Source organism: Lytechinus pictus, chromosome 15 (genome assembly GCF_037042905.1).
Source record: "Lytechinus pictus isolate F3 Inbred chromosome 15, Lp3.0, whole genome shotgun sequence".
NCBI lineage: Eukaryota > Metazoa > Echinodermata > Echinoidea > Temnopleuroida > Toxopneustidae > Lytechinus > Lytechinus pictus.
The window spans coordinates 10,160,452-10,173,224 of NC_087259.1; positions in this window are offsets into that span (position 1 = coordinate 10,160,452).

Here is a 12,773-nt window from a genome sequence, read left to right on the forward strand (position 1 = left end):
GATGATAAAGCAATACAACTTATTTTCAAATTTATTTATAGGCATCAATAAGGAATTTTTTATATCTGTTTTTGAAAGAGGCAAGAGATGGGCATCTTTTTATTTCTTTAGGTATTTTGTTCCATAAAATACATGTCGAGATCAAACTCACAGAATTTGAGAAGAACACATATTTCACAGCGATCCATGGAAAACAAAACTTTTAAGGCCAAATACACTGAATTACAAAAATGCAGTGAAAAATCATGAATATCGGAGCATATTGCTTTTTAGTGGATCCCACCATTTTCTCGTGAATGATAATTTGCTTTTATATAATAATTTGTTTTACCCATATGAAAAAATATCATATGTTGTACCTATATGTACCTCAATTTACATTGTTTGCATATTAAAAGTTTCAATTGCAAATGTCATTGTAATTATTTATGACCTTTTTATTTTGTTCAGTTGAGAATTACATAAATCAAATTTGAAATTTGAAAAATATCTCTGTGCATCATTTGGGGGAATCTGCTACTGCTCAAAACTGTAGCGATGTTTATTATGTGATCACCACACAATCAGCATTCTGAAAATGTGCAAAATGGTCCAGAAACTTACATTTTTAATGAAATTTTCACCAAAAAAAAACATAAAATTAAAATATTTGTGGATTGGAACACTGAAGAACGCAGAAATGTAATATTGAACACAAAACTGAAAACAGCGAACTTGAAATGTTCAATTTCTTACCATTCCAAAGTTTGACATCTGAAAGAGCCATGCCGGATCAAAAAAGTCTGCTTCTCGTATCTTGAATACTCTAGAACAGGCTCGTAGGAATGTTCGGATGTTTTTCATACACAAGAACTGTTGGAGTAAAAAACATACATGACTCAAAATACTTCAGCCAGGACGTGGATAAACAAACATGATAAAAGTAAAATATGAAAAACAATTATATCAGTATACAATAGCTGTATTAACTAATTTGATGCCTTTTCACTGTCAACATGAGTATTTTCTCAAGAACATCACTTATAATGTACGGTATGCACTTGGAGAATAGAAATTGTTGTTATACGTGTATATTTTATTTAGAGTTATTTTAACTTTGTTTTTTTTTTACCGAATTATTCAGTTACCCTACCTGTTTTAGTATTTATCAGTTCCTGATGATGGTCTGAAACTAAAGACTGAAAATATTATTAAACATGACTATACCAGAGTGGTTTTTTCCTTACCTTCTACATGTATATCAATGTATTACCGGTATAATGCATATGATACATGCATTCCGAGGGAATGAAATTGCAAAATCAAAATATCATGATTTGTATACTGCACATAATATCAGATTATTATTTTGAATTTCAGGTTTGAAAAAACAAATATGGTTGAGACTTGAGAGGCATGTTTTGTGTAATTGTACAGTATTATATCTGTAAATCAAAATATCTAATCTTTCCCTATTAGGCATTCTTAATTACTTTCAGCAAATACACCAGGTGCTATAAAAGAGTATCATTGCTATCAATCAATTACAATTATGACTGGGAATGCCCGGATCCTATTAGTAAATGAATCACAGTGTTTAAATTAAAAAATGTAATGGGATACAAGCCGTAAATCAATCACCACTACTCAATCTAATCACTTTTCATTACACAGACAAACACACACATGGCTCTCATATTCAGACAGATCACTTTCGAACGTCATTCTGCAATCTCTCCATACATGTACCTTTCAGTATAAAAAAGAGAGATTCCGTGATAAAACTAAGCTTGGTCCAAATGCCAATGGGAGGATCAGGATCTCCAAGGCAATTTTGAAATTCAAATGCTCATTCATATCAACTTTCTTTATTGTTTTCCAATTGTTTTGAAATTTTGATTGTAACCCTAATCTGTTTTTGTGTTTTCAGACTAACTTGTTCACAGAGTTTCATTCTGCTATTAGAATTAGAGATCTTGAACTTGTCACCAAGGTTATATCACAACAATAGAACTATTAAAGTTTGACAATTTCTGTGTAAAAAAAAACAGTTCTAAAATTATATGGTGTAAATCTTTATGCTGTGATTGAAACCCCTTTTCATCAATACATCAAGAGATGGAAGAAGAGAGAATAGAGACAGATGGACAAAGACATACATGTGCATAACATGGACACAAAGACTGTATTAGAGTACATGTACTGTAGAGTGCGACAAAAATTTGAGAGTGAGCTACAGATATGTCGGGAGGGAAAGAGAGGAGTAAAAAGAAAGAAAAGAGTAAAAGAGGGGAGAAGGGAGAGAAAATAGACAGACAGACCAAGGCAGGGACACAAAGACTGAAAGAGTGCGGTCGAGTGCAAAATATATAAGAGACACAAGGATGGAAGAGAGGGGAAGAGAGAGAAAAGGGGCAGATAAACAGACAGAGACAGACAGAGAGAGAGAGAAAAAAAGAAGAGTAATATTTTGGGATGATGACTAGGATGGAGAAGATGCGAGGTGATGAGTCAGAACGTCAAGAATAGTTCACAAAAACATCTCCAAACTTGAGTAAACTGATTGAAATGGGAGAAGTTCAACGACAACAAGAGGCAATTTATTGGATGAGAAGGGGATTCGTCAGAACAAGAGTGCTGGTAACTCCTTGATCAGAAGAAGCCATTGAATGAATTTCTTTGCTCATCATCTCCCTCAAGAATCTGTTTGCAAACATTGTCCATTCCTACCTTCACACTTTAATACCTACCGGTACTCTCTCATCTTGTATTTTACTTAATACATGTAGGCCTATTAAAAAGGATTATATCATTTTGAGATTTTTTCGAAATCATCAACCCTACTATCCTTAACCCTTTTTTTCATGGGCCGAATTTTCTGCCTTAACCCAATCTAAGGAAATGCTTGCGTTACATGTATAGGTGGGGCTAACTTGCCATTTAGACCCCCCCCCCCCTTAGTTTGCCTGTGAGAAAATGGTTCAACATGGCCTGGGCTGGACTACATCTTGATCTTTTATGTGGGAAAGGGGTACTCCCTTCACTCCCAGAGGAAGCTGTCATAATCAGTAACATTCTATAAACACTGGCATTCCACCGCATTGCCTTTAGCATAAACAAATGAATCACATGACTTGTAACACGATATGTTCCTCCTCATTAATGCTCTGTACAAGTGTGACATGTTTTTTGGTTCCCAGTCATAGCCGATACACACCTCTGGGCAAGCAATGCGAGTGTACATGTACAGTAGCGGATAGATATAGCCATCTGGGTCGTTTATAAACCACAAGAATGACTGAGAGACGGGGCATGTTTTCCTACATTGTATTTACATTTAGTATGAACAGCTCCAAGAAGAAGCATGTGATTTGCCTTAGCCACACAAGCCACATTCACACAACAGTTTAGGGTCATGAAGATGGTGACTAATTCACAATTACACTGTACTGTTTATGGTTTAAAAAATACTGTATCAGATACATTTTAAGATTTCTCAAAGACAAGTGGTCATGATGAGATTCTTTTTATCATTTAATATACATGTACAGTAGTAGGCTACTTGTAAATCAGGAAACGATTGTTGAATTCCACACTAAACTTTTTGTGTGAAAGTGGCAAAAAAAGACCAAGCAACCAGGACAATTGAGATGTTTCCTGTAACCAGATGCTATGCCCCCTCCCTCAATTTTTTTTTGTTTAAGTACTAAATGTATGAATGAACAATGGATGGATGAAATTTAATGAATAAATGAGTGAGTGAACGAACGAACAAAATAATGAAATTGGATAATTGAATGAAAGAATGAATGAATGAATGCATGAATGAATGAATGAATAATGAAAAAAATAAACGAAACCATAATTCAATAATAAATAGTGATACTAATGAATATATGCCATAGGACAGGCAATTTTTTTTTTTTTTTGGGGGGGGGTTCCTTTTCACAACTTACTGCCTAAATAAGCTTAAATATTGCAATGAATGGGGATTTCAAAGGCAATTTTCATTTTGGGGGCTACATCGCCCCCTGCCCCAGTGTATTTTTTCCCCTGATATAGGACTACTAATAACAGGAAATCATAAGAAATGAATATGATTTAAACACAAAATCAGAAAAAAATAATATCAACTTCAAGGTCTCCAAATATCAATTGTACAAAAATATCGAAGAAGCTACATCAGTGATAAAATGAGTACCATTTTGTGAGTACTGCCAAATCACCTCTTCCGCAACACGCAAATAATCTTAATTTCATGTGCAAATGATACGTTGTAGAACTACACCTCCACTTATTACATCACCGAGGCATGCACGCACTCGCTCGATTAAACCAGTTCGCCGAAAATGGATTTGGACGCTCTCCGTCAAATAGCTCATGCTGTGGCGGCAGCACGACTTTCAGGTTTCCAAAGATTTATTGGATTACAAGCTGTGCTTGGCGTTCGGGATCTGGTGTGAAATGATACGCCATCTAATACGCTCCCTGATCTCATTATTAACCCTATGCATCCAATATTCCATTTATACTTTGATGACTTTATGGCAGTATGGCACGCAGTTGGTTAAGCTTATTGAACATTCACATCTGGCATGCCATGCGGATGAAAGAAGAGTCTTACTCACTGGGCAGATCTGTAAGTACTCCAAAAATCCATTTTAACAAGAACAGAAAAATTCGAGGAATTGAAGCAGCCCTGATCCAAGGATTTTCCAGAATTGTATGCATATAATTATGCTACAGTAAAAGGGCAAAAACCTTGAATCATCACATAAAGTGGCTTTCTCTAGACAAGCATGGTGTCCACCTGTAATGACAGTGACCCTAACCCCTCCCCCCCCCCCTCCACCTGTATTTCTGTGCAGGTACAGTACATGTAGTTTTAAAGCCCTATTCAATCTAAAAAAGGAAGCCTTTGATCTAGCGTCACTTCACTTTTCTAAGGGGCTTATAAAAGTGATTGTTTGACAATTGCTTTTAAAATTGTCAATCAATTGTATAATGTAACATTTTAATATTTAATCGTAACATCCCCCCCCCCCCATCCTCAGACATACAAAATGCAAAGTCTGACCATTGCATTGCCACTCTCGACCCAGGTGCTAAATGGGTACCCGGTAGGATGCAAAATATACTGTATGTTTGAATTTGCCAGCGCCATAATGAGGCTGCGATGAATGCAAGGAATGCTCCTGCCCCAAGGAGTGGAAATTGTGCACTTTTCGTGCAGAATTGAAATGAATCCAATGACCGGGGTAATAATAAGCTGTAACGCGCTTTGAGCCATTATGGGAAAAGCGCTATATAAAAATTGGCTATTATTATTATTATTATTATTGACATACTACACAGTTAACAATTCCCTGATCTGACCATCCAATGATGCGATTCAGATTTCGAGGATGAGCGATGAGTTCACAGCTTGCTAACGACTTGCTTCATTACCCCCTCAATGACTTGGCCATTTCTCAAAAAAAATATCTTCATAAACACTTGCTCGCTATGCTGTGTGTATCCACATACATGTACTGCAATATGATTTTGTATGCAGGTGCTGATAGGCGCAATACATGTTTGTACAGCATATTACTAGACTACATGTACATATACATGTACATTTTGTTTTAGTCTGAATCTCTCTTGATATATATAGGCCTACACAGCCTACAGTGTAGTATGAGGGCGACAGGCGATTTCGATCCCATGACAGCCAAAATCGCCCCCTGAAATTCCCCCAAATGCATGCTTTAGGGCGACCATTCTTTCAATAGTCACCCCAAGATCTGTCACAAGCAATATTCAAGATTATAGAAAATCAATTTTCTAACTACCTGTATGCAAGGCAGAATGATATTTGCATTTACTGCATAATAACTTGTTGCCCCTAAAGAGTAACCTTTCAAATGAAAGAAATGTAGCCCCAAAAGTTCTGCAATTGCCCCATATGGAAAAAAGATAGCCCCTAAAAAATACAAAATTACCCGGTACCTATTTCAAGGTGCACTTCATGTATATGTACATGTACAATCTCATACAGGAACGTAAAAGCATGTAGGGCCATGTAGCCTACACAAAGCCTAACAACTTTTCAAAGGTAAAATTATCCAAAAATATTTCAATCATTATCCAGCACGTGTCAATATTGGTATTCGCAACTTTCCTGCCAACCAATGAAAGCTTCTTGAAGTGATTCTATAATTCAAAGCGCAGTAAACATGGAACATTCTAAAATTTCTGTTTATTTTCATAGTTTCCTGAGTGTACGTACGTAAACCTGTTTAGTATCTTTCTCTGAGCCATTAATGATGGTAGGATTTCCTCATAATCTCTTCTCAGAGCTTCAAATGGTCAGCCCTCTTCTTATCAACTGTCAATGTCGTCCATGCAGAGTCTGACAGACCAAAGAGCCACGTCCAGAAGTGGTCGTGTTCACATTTTGACATGCTGACATGTTAAAGATCTACAGTCTATTGCCTCCTGAAAAAAAGGATACGTTCACATTTTTCTTCCCTACACGGTACACACTGTATGATTTAATAGAATTTTAGTTTATACCTTGACTAAAATTGGGGATGAAAAAGGCTTGAACATATACCATACCTGAGATTCGAACTACATTTACCAGTTACAAAAAAAAATTGGGTGTAGTTCTTTTATGAAAAATCATTCATGTATATTAAGAAAGTACAATGTACGTACATGTAAGCTGACACAAGCCTTCAAATTGAATGCTTTCAGACAAAACCTTGATCACAAGCCGTATAATTTTAATAATGAGAACTTGTTCAGGCCCAAGACCAAAACTACCAGACAATTTTTGTATTCATATCCACCTGAACCAGACCTTTTCGGGCCAATTTATCAAAGTTTTGATCATGAATATTAATATGCAATATTTATCTGAGCAGCAGACAAGGTGCCCCATTCAAGGTCACATCATGTAACTCAGCAAGCCAATGCTAAACATCTTGTAATTTGCCTTTTGATACATGAATAGGTGGTTTCAAACCGCCTCGATCATAAAGAATCCCCAATAAATTACGAGAACTTTTTTAGGCCCCAAAATACCCATTAATCATTCCTGCATTCACACCGCCCCGAATCATACTCTTCGGGATTAATTCCTGAAGTTACGAGCATGCGCAGTATGGTCTGATAAGCAAGCAAGACGCGAGATTTAAAATCACTTGCACAGCAGCCACAAACGGCGCAAGCGCCAAACTACACGCTGGGCTAAAAGTTCTGTAAATTGCTTTCACACTACCAAAATACCTGCGACCGTGGAAAAGTCCCCGGGAAAAGTTCTCGTAATTTTTACAAGTACCTACTATTTAGTGTATATTTTCTATCGGGGAGATTACGCGTAATTTGCTTTTACATATTACATATTACCTGGTATTTTCTGATCGGGGTAAAACTCCCGATTCAGAAAATACCTGGAACTGACGAACTTCGAGGCGTTCTGAAACCACTTACTGCGAGAAAAGCCGTACCTTGGAAACACCCTGCGAAAGATCTTGTAATTTTGACATGTACACTATTTTCTTTTGGGAAATATTTGCATTCACATGTAAGTGTAACATTGTAGTGGGACTGCAGGAATTATAAACGTCTGGCTTCATCAGACCACTGCATCAGGAAAGTATTCAAGAGTAATGTAAGGAATTTCATTCGCTGACAGGTTTACAAAGCTGTACATCAGCAATGGAGTCTCCCTCCTGTTGTGTCTGTCCTCATTATTAAAGGTCCATTCTAGGTTTAGTATTGAAGGCCAATTCACTTATTTTGTAACATTTCCTTGTTTTCATAGAGTGGCAAAACAAAGCAAACTACATGAAGGCCTGTATGTTAGATATTCTTGAAAGACGTCTTTTTCTCTTCAAGAATAATAATAAACAACCAAGCAAGATACATGTATGTATGTAGGAGCTGTCACATATTGGTTCTTGTCATTTCTTGGGGTATTGCAAATGCAATCAAGTTGCAAGTCAAATTTGGGTACCAAAATGAATTAAAATCAATTATGAAATAAAATCATTAAGATTTTATTGAATTGCCCCTGATGTGGCTTCTGTGATTTTATTTTATATTATTTTTTTTGTTGAAAGTGAGGAGAAAGGGAGGGGTAAAACCGTAAAAACAGAAATTACCTGTACATTTATTCTTTCTCTGAAAATGTGCTGGAGCCTATCTTTTTCTTCTTTTTTTTTCATTTCAAAAGGTGCAATAATTGTATAAAACTGCCATCCCTCTCTATAAATGCCCCCCCCCCCTCCTAATGCACGCTGTCTCTCTCCAAACTGCCCCCCCCCCCACATCCTACATATTGTAGGCTTACTTTATTTTTACAACCATGACACATTGTAGGCCTACTGTACGGGGGCAATGGCTTCACAAGACCTGGACTTGACCTACAGACTAGTCTGTATAAACCAAAATGTGGTGAAAGGAATACTGTACAGTCACAAAACATTTACCACATCATCCACAGTCTAGCCCTACCATTATGGATTATCCACAAGGAGCAAAGTTCATTCTGCCAGAAGTGCACATTTACATGAGTTTCTAACAATGTGCTGTATTGTGTTCTTGAAAACAGAAGCTGAAAACTCACAATATTACAATGAATCACACTCAAAAGTATTAAACCCTCTCCTGTTGAAATGAAATTAGATTGAACATATACTGATACTGGTATTCCAGTTTGTTTTTTATCTCGGGATAACATAAAAGATACTGAGGGAAACAAGAAAACATCATCAAACATCAAATGTAGTAGAGGAATATATATGTATCAGTATGTTCACTGTTCAGACAAGTTTAGAAGACATCGTCTGCTTGTGACAATGACAAATTAATGGCAGATTGCTCAGATCTACATGGAAAAAGTGTTTTTTCAGATGGAAACTTTAATAGCCAAAAAACAATGATACAAATTTAGCATGCCAATTTCTACATGTAGTGATAAATGAAGGCCTAATGGCCTAAATAATATCATTTATTTGCCATTTGGGATTCTCTTTCAAGATTTGTTTTATGCCATGTGGCCTACAGTTATCATGCAGGCCTACATGTACATGTACATGTATTTCCTCATATGAAAGAAATTTCTTCTTTCCTTCTCCTGCAGTAGTACAAGTGTCAAATTCACATCATTGAACATGAAGGTCTTCTGTGTTTAAAGGTAAATTCCAGTTCTGGTAACGATCTCAAAATGACTTTTTACAGAATCTGATATAATGACCACCCAAGTGTCTGTTTGTAATTCACTTTGTATGAATAAAAAATATGTGCCAAGGGATTCTGGAAGAAATTGTGTAATTGCTGAGAAATAAGCAAAATAAGCGCGGATTCGGTCACTTTCGTCGGGTCTTTATTCCAGCAATAATAATACACTGTCCCACATGTGCCTATCTGTGTTGGCGACCTTCAGTGTGATCGTATTTCAGCTTTGATTTTATGATTTCACAAAGTTCACTTTATGTAACTATACCAGATCTACATGTAGATCCATGATGATATACATGTAGTCATACTTAACCTTGGTTTTACAGACTTTCTCACGGAATTTTAGTGTTTTACTGCAACTACTTTCATTTTATAGCTTTAATAGAAAGAGGCCTACATGTACATGTATGTTTTATGCATATAGCATATATGTATATGTACCTGTAGAAGCCCAATAACTTTTGATCACGCAAATATAGGCCATGTTTACATGTCTGTAGGGCCTAATGTACAGTATGTCCCATGGATGTAAAAATCAGAAAAATATACATGCACATGTACTAGACCTACATGTACATGTTGACATTTACATGATACACGGGCCAAGTTTATGGACACATATATTGGCCTACATCATGTACGCTGAGGTAGTAGAGTACACAATAATTCCCAGGGCTGTCTACTTCACTTTACAATTATTGTTCATACAGTACCTGCACTACTGGCTACTGAAGCCTAGTACTATGGAGATACACGTACATATACTATGGATAATAATACCAAATGAGCACACAAAAATGTTGGCTTTACATACAAATGCTTGTGATAAACAAGGACACAAAAAAGGACAGTACATGTGTAATACTAGTACATGTGGCAAATAACAACAGAAAGACCTGCTACCAAGAACATTAGGTTGAGGAATAAAAACTCTTCAGACAAAACCAGGAAGTGACTACTCCAGAAACTATGCAGTCTTCAAGATACAATTGTACACAGTCAAAACAGAGAACATTTCACGTGGCTTTGAGTACCCATAAAATACACTACAATTGTCACAATCCAGGCATTTGTTAATTGCAGTAGATGAGTACATTGTTTGAGAACTATTAAAGTGCAAGCAGGGAGATACATCGAGGTAATCCTCCAGGTCAGGAGGCATGCACTTTGTCACTGAGCACTTACACATACATTGTAGGCCTTCATGTATATGTTCATACATAAAGTCACATCAAAACATTGAATATTCCCAAGTCTTGGAAAGGGGTAGGCTTTTTATAACAATGTATGCAAAATTGTAAGTTTTTCCAAATATCTTTTTTTTTTCTTCCCCTCCATTGCTCCACTGAACAGTGTACGTCGTTCTGACCAATGATGTTTTCTGCCATTCTACAAACCTAACATTTCTGACCTTCAAAACCGTAAATTGTATTCTCAATTTTCTCATGCATCAATGCCAGTTCTTTGTCGTTTCTTTTATTCTCCTGGAATTGTGTTGGCGAATAGATTTTATTCATACGCAAATCCCATGACCTATATACATGTACAACCAAAGAATCTTTAAGCACATGGATCCTACTCGTTCTCGTAGGATCCATGATCACATCCATGACCCTACATGTACAGTGTAGCAAAGAATTAGAGGCTGTTCTCACTACGTTCCTAAAACTAGTTTACTGGGAACCGGTTCAGAAAGCCAGTTTGGAAGATCGCTTTGCTAGCATTCTCACTTGATCACACGAAAGTGGTTTTCAAAATCACTTCACGTAAAGCGCTCTTGTTGCTATGGAAACGCTCTCAGTGGGGTGACACGTTTCGCGCGAAATTCGAAACCGCAGCATAGGCATTCTACACCTGTCGTGTGGAGTAGCGCGCTCAAAATGTGCGAAGATCGCTTCCCGAAGAACGGTTGTGTCCTCACTTACGCTAAAACCAGTTTAACGAGGCAAAGCGATCTTGAAAACTACATCGCGAGGTGGTTTTCCAAACTGGTTTGGAAGATCGCTTCCAAGACCGCTTTGACCGTTCTCACTACGCGTTAAACTAGTTTCCACTAAACTAGTTTCCAGTAAACTAGTTTTAGGAACGTAGTGAGAACAGCCTCTTAGTACATTCCCCGAAACTCACATGAGGGGCGGGCATGTTTTTCAACAAGTAGAATTCCCCTGGCCCTGGCCTCTCGCTTGCATATTATTACAAAATCTCAGCAGTGTTGACTTTATTAATGGAATACAGACTGTATCAAGCATGAATTCTATGAATGAAGTACATGTTTCAACTAGAGAACAATAGATTTGGTCCACTGATTCTATTGTTCTCTGGCCGAAACAGGTAATAGTCAGTCAAAGAATTGTGATTGGTAGTGATTGAACACATACTTGTATAATACATGTATTTGACACATATTTTCTTAATATGAGCTTCAAATCAAGGGATAAGAATTGGATGGGTCTGATGATCATTTACTTTTGGAATGTGAATGAAATAATAAGTTTCTATCTTTTTTTTTCCTGAAAAGTTAGCTTTGACCTTAAAATCTAGACTGGGACTTTATAATACACCAGGGGGCCGTTTCATAAAGCTGTTCGTAAGTTAAGAGCGACTTTAAGAACGACTGGTGAACCTTTCTTACGCGCTAAACCATCGCCAATGGTGTATACCATTTACCAAAAGAAAGGATCACCAGTCTTTCTTAAAGTCGCTCTTATCTTACGTACAGCTTTATGAAACACCCACCAGGGCCTCGTTTACGACACTCGCTTCCACAGTACATACAGATGTATGCCAAACAGCCATTATTGAAACAATATACCGGTAGAGCTTCTTTATCATCAATTCTCAAAATCTGATATTTGTAATATGTGCATGTAAAATATTGTGAATGTGTGAGATCATTTTCATATCAACTTGAGTTTAATTTCAATTAACCTTCAAACAGATACATGGGTCAGGTACATGTACAGGTACTTAGTACTATGCCATGAATTCCAAAGTTCATATAGAATAATATGGGTTGCGGTTGCAAGGAAGTGCCTGAATGAAAGTTTTCATTGAACCCGAGAACTTCATACATTTTATCAGTAATGTGAAACTTTCATATCAACAACAACTGTCAGCTTCACACTGTAGGCCTTCATAGAAAGCGGATATGAAAGTATGTTTAAAGTACCAAACAACTTCAGCAGATAAACTGTACTTTCATGGACACACATGTACATGTACACAAAATGAAATGTTCTGTTTGGATTTTCCATTAATTATCTAATATTAATTCATTATTCTAATGTTTCTTGTGAATCTTACCAGTTGTGGTATCTCAAAATGTGTTCGAAGAGAATCCAATGAAATTACCACCAAAGTGTTTGTACATGTATGTATAAATAAAAAATATGTGCCAAATAGCTCTGGAAGAAAATGCGTGATTGTTCAGAAATTAGCAAAATAAGCACAGAATTCCTTCAAATGTCAGGTATTTTTCAAAGCAATATTGATACACTGTCCCACATATGCTTTTCTGCGTAAGCGATCATCAGAATTATCTATTTTGAGCTGAGATTTCATGA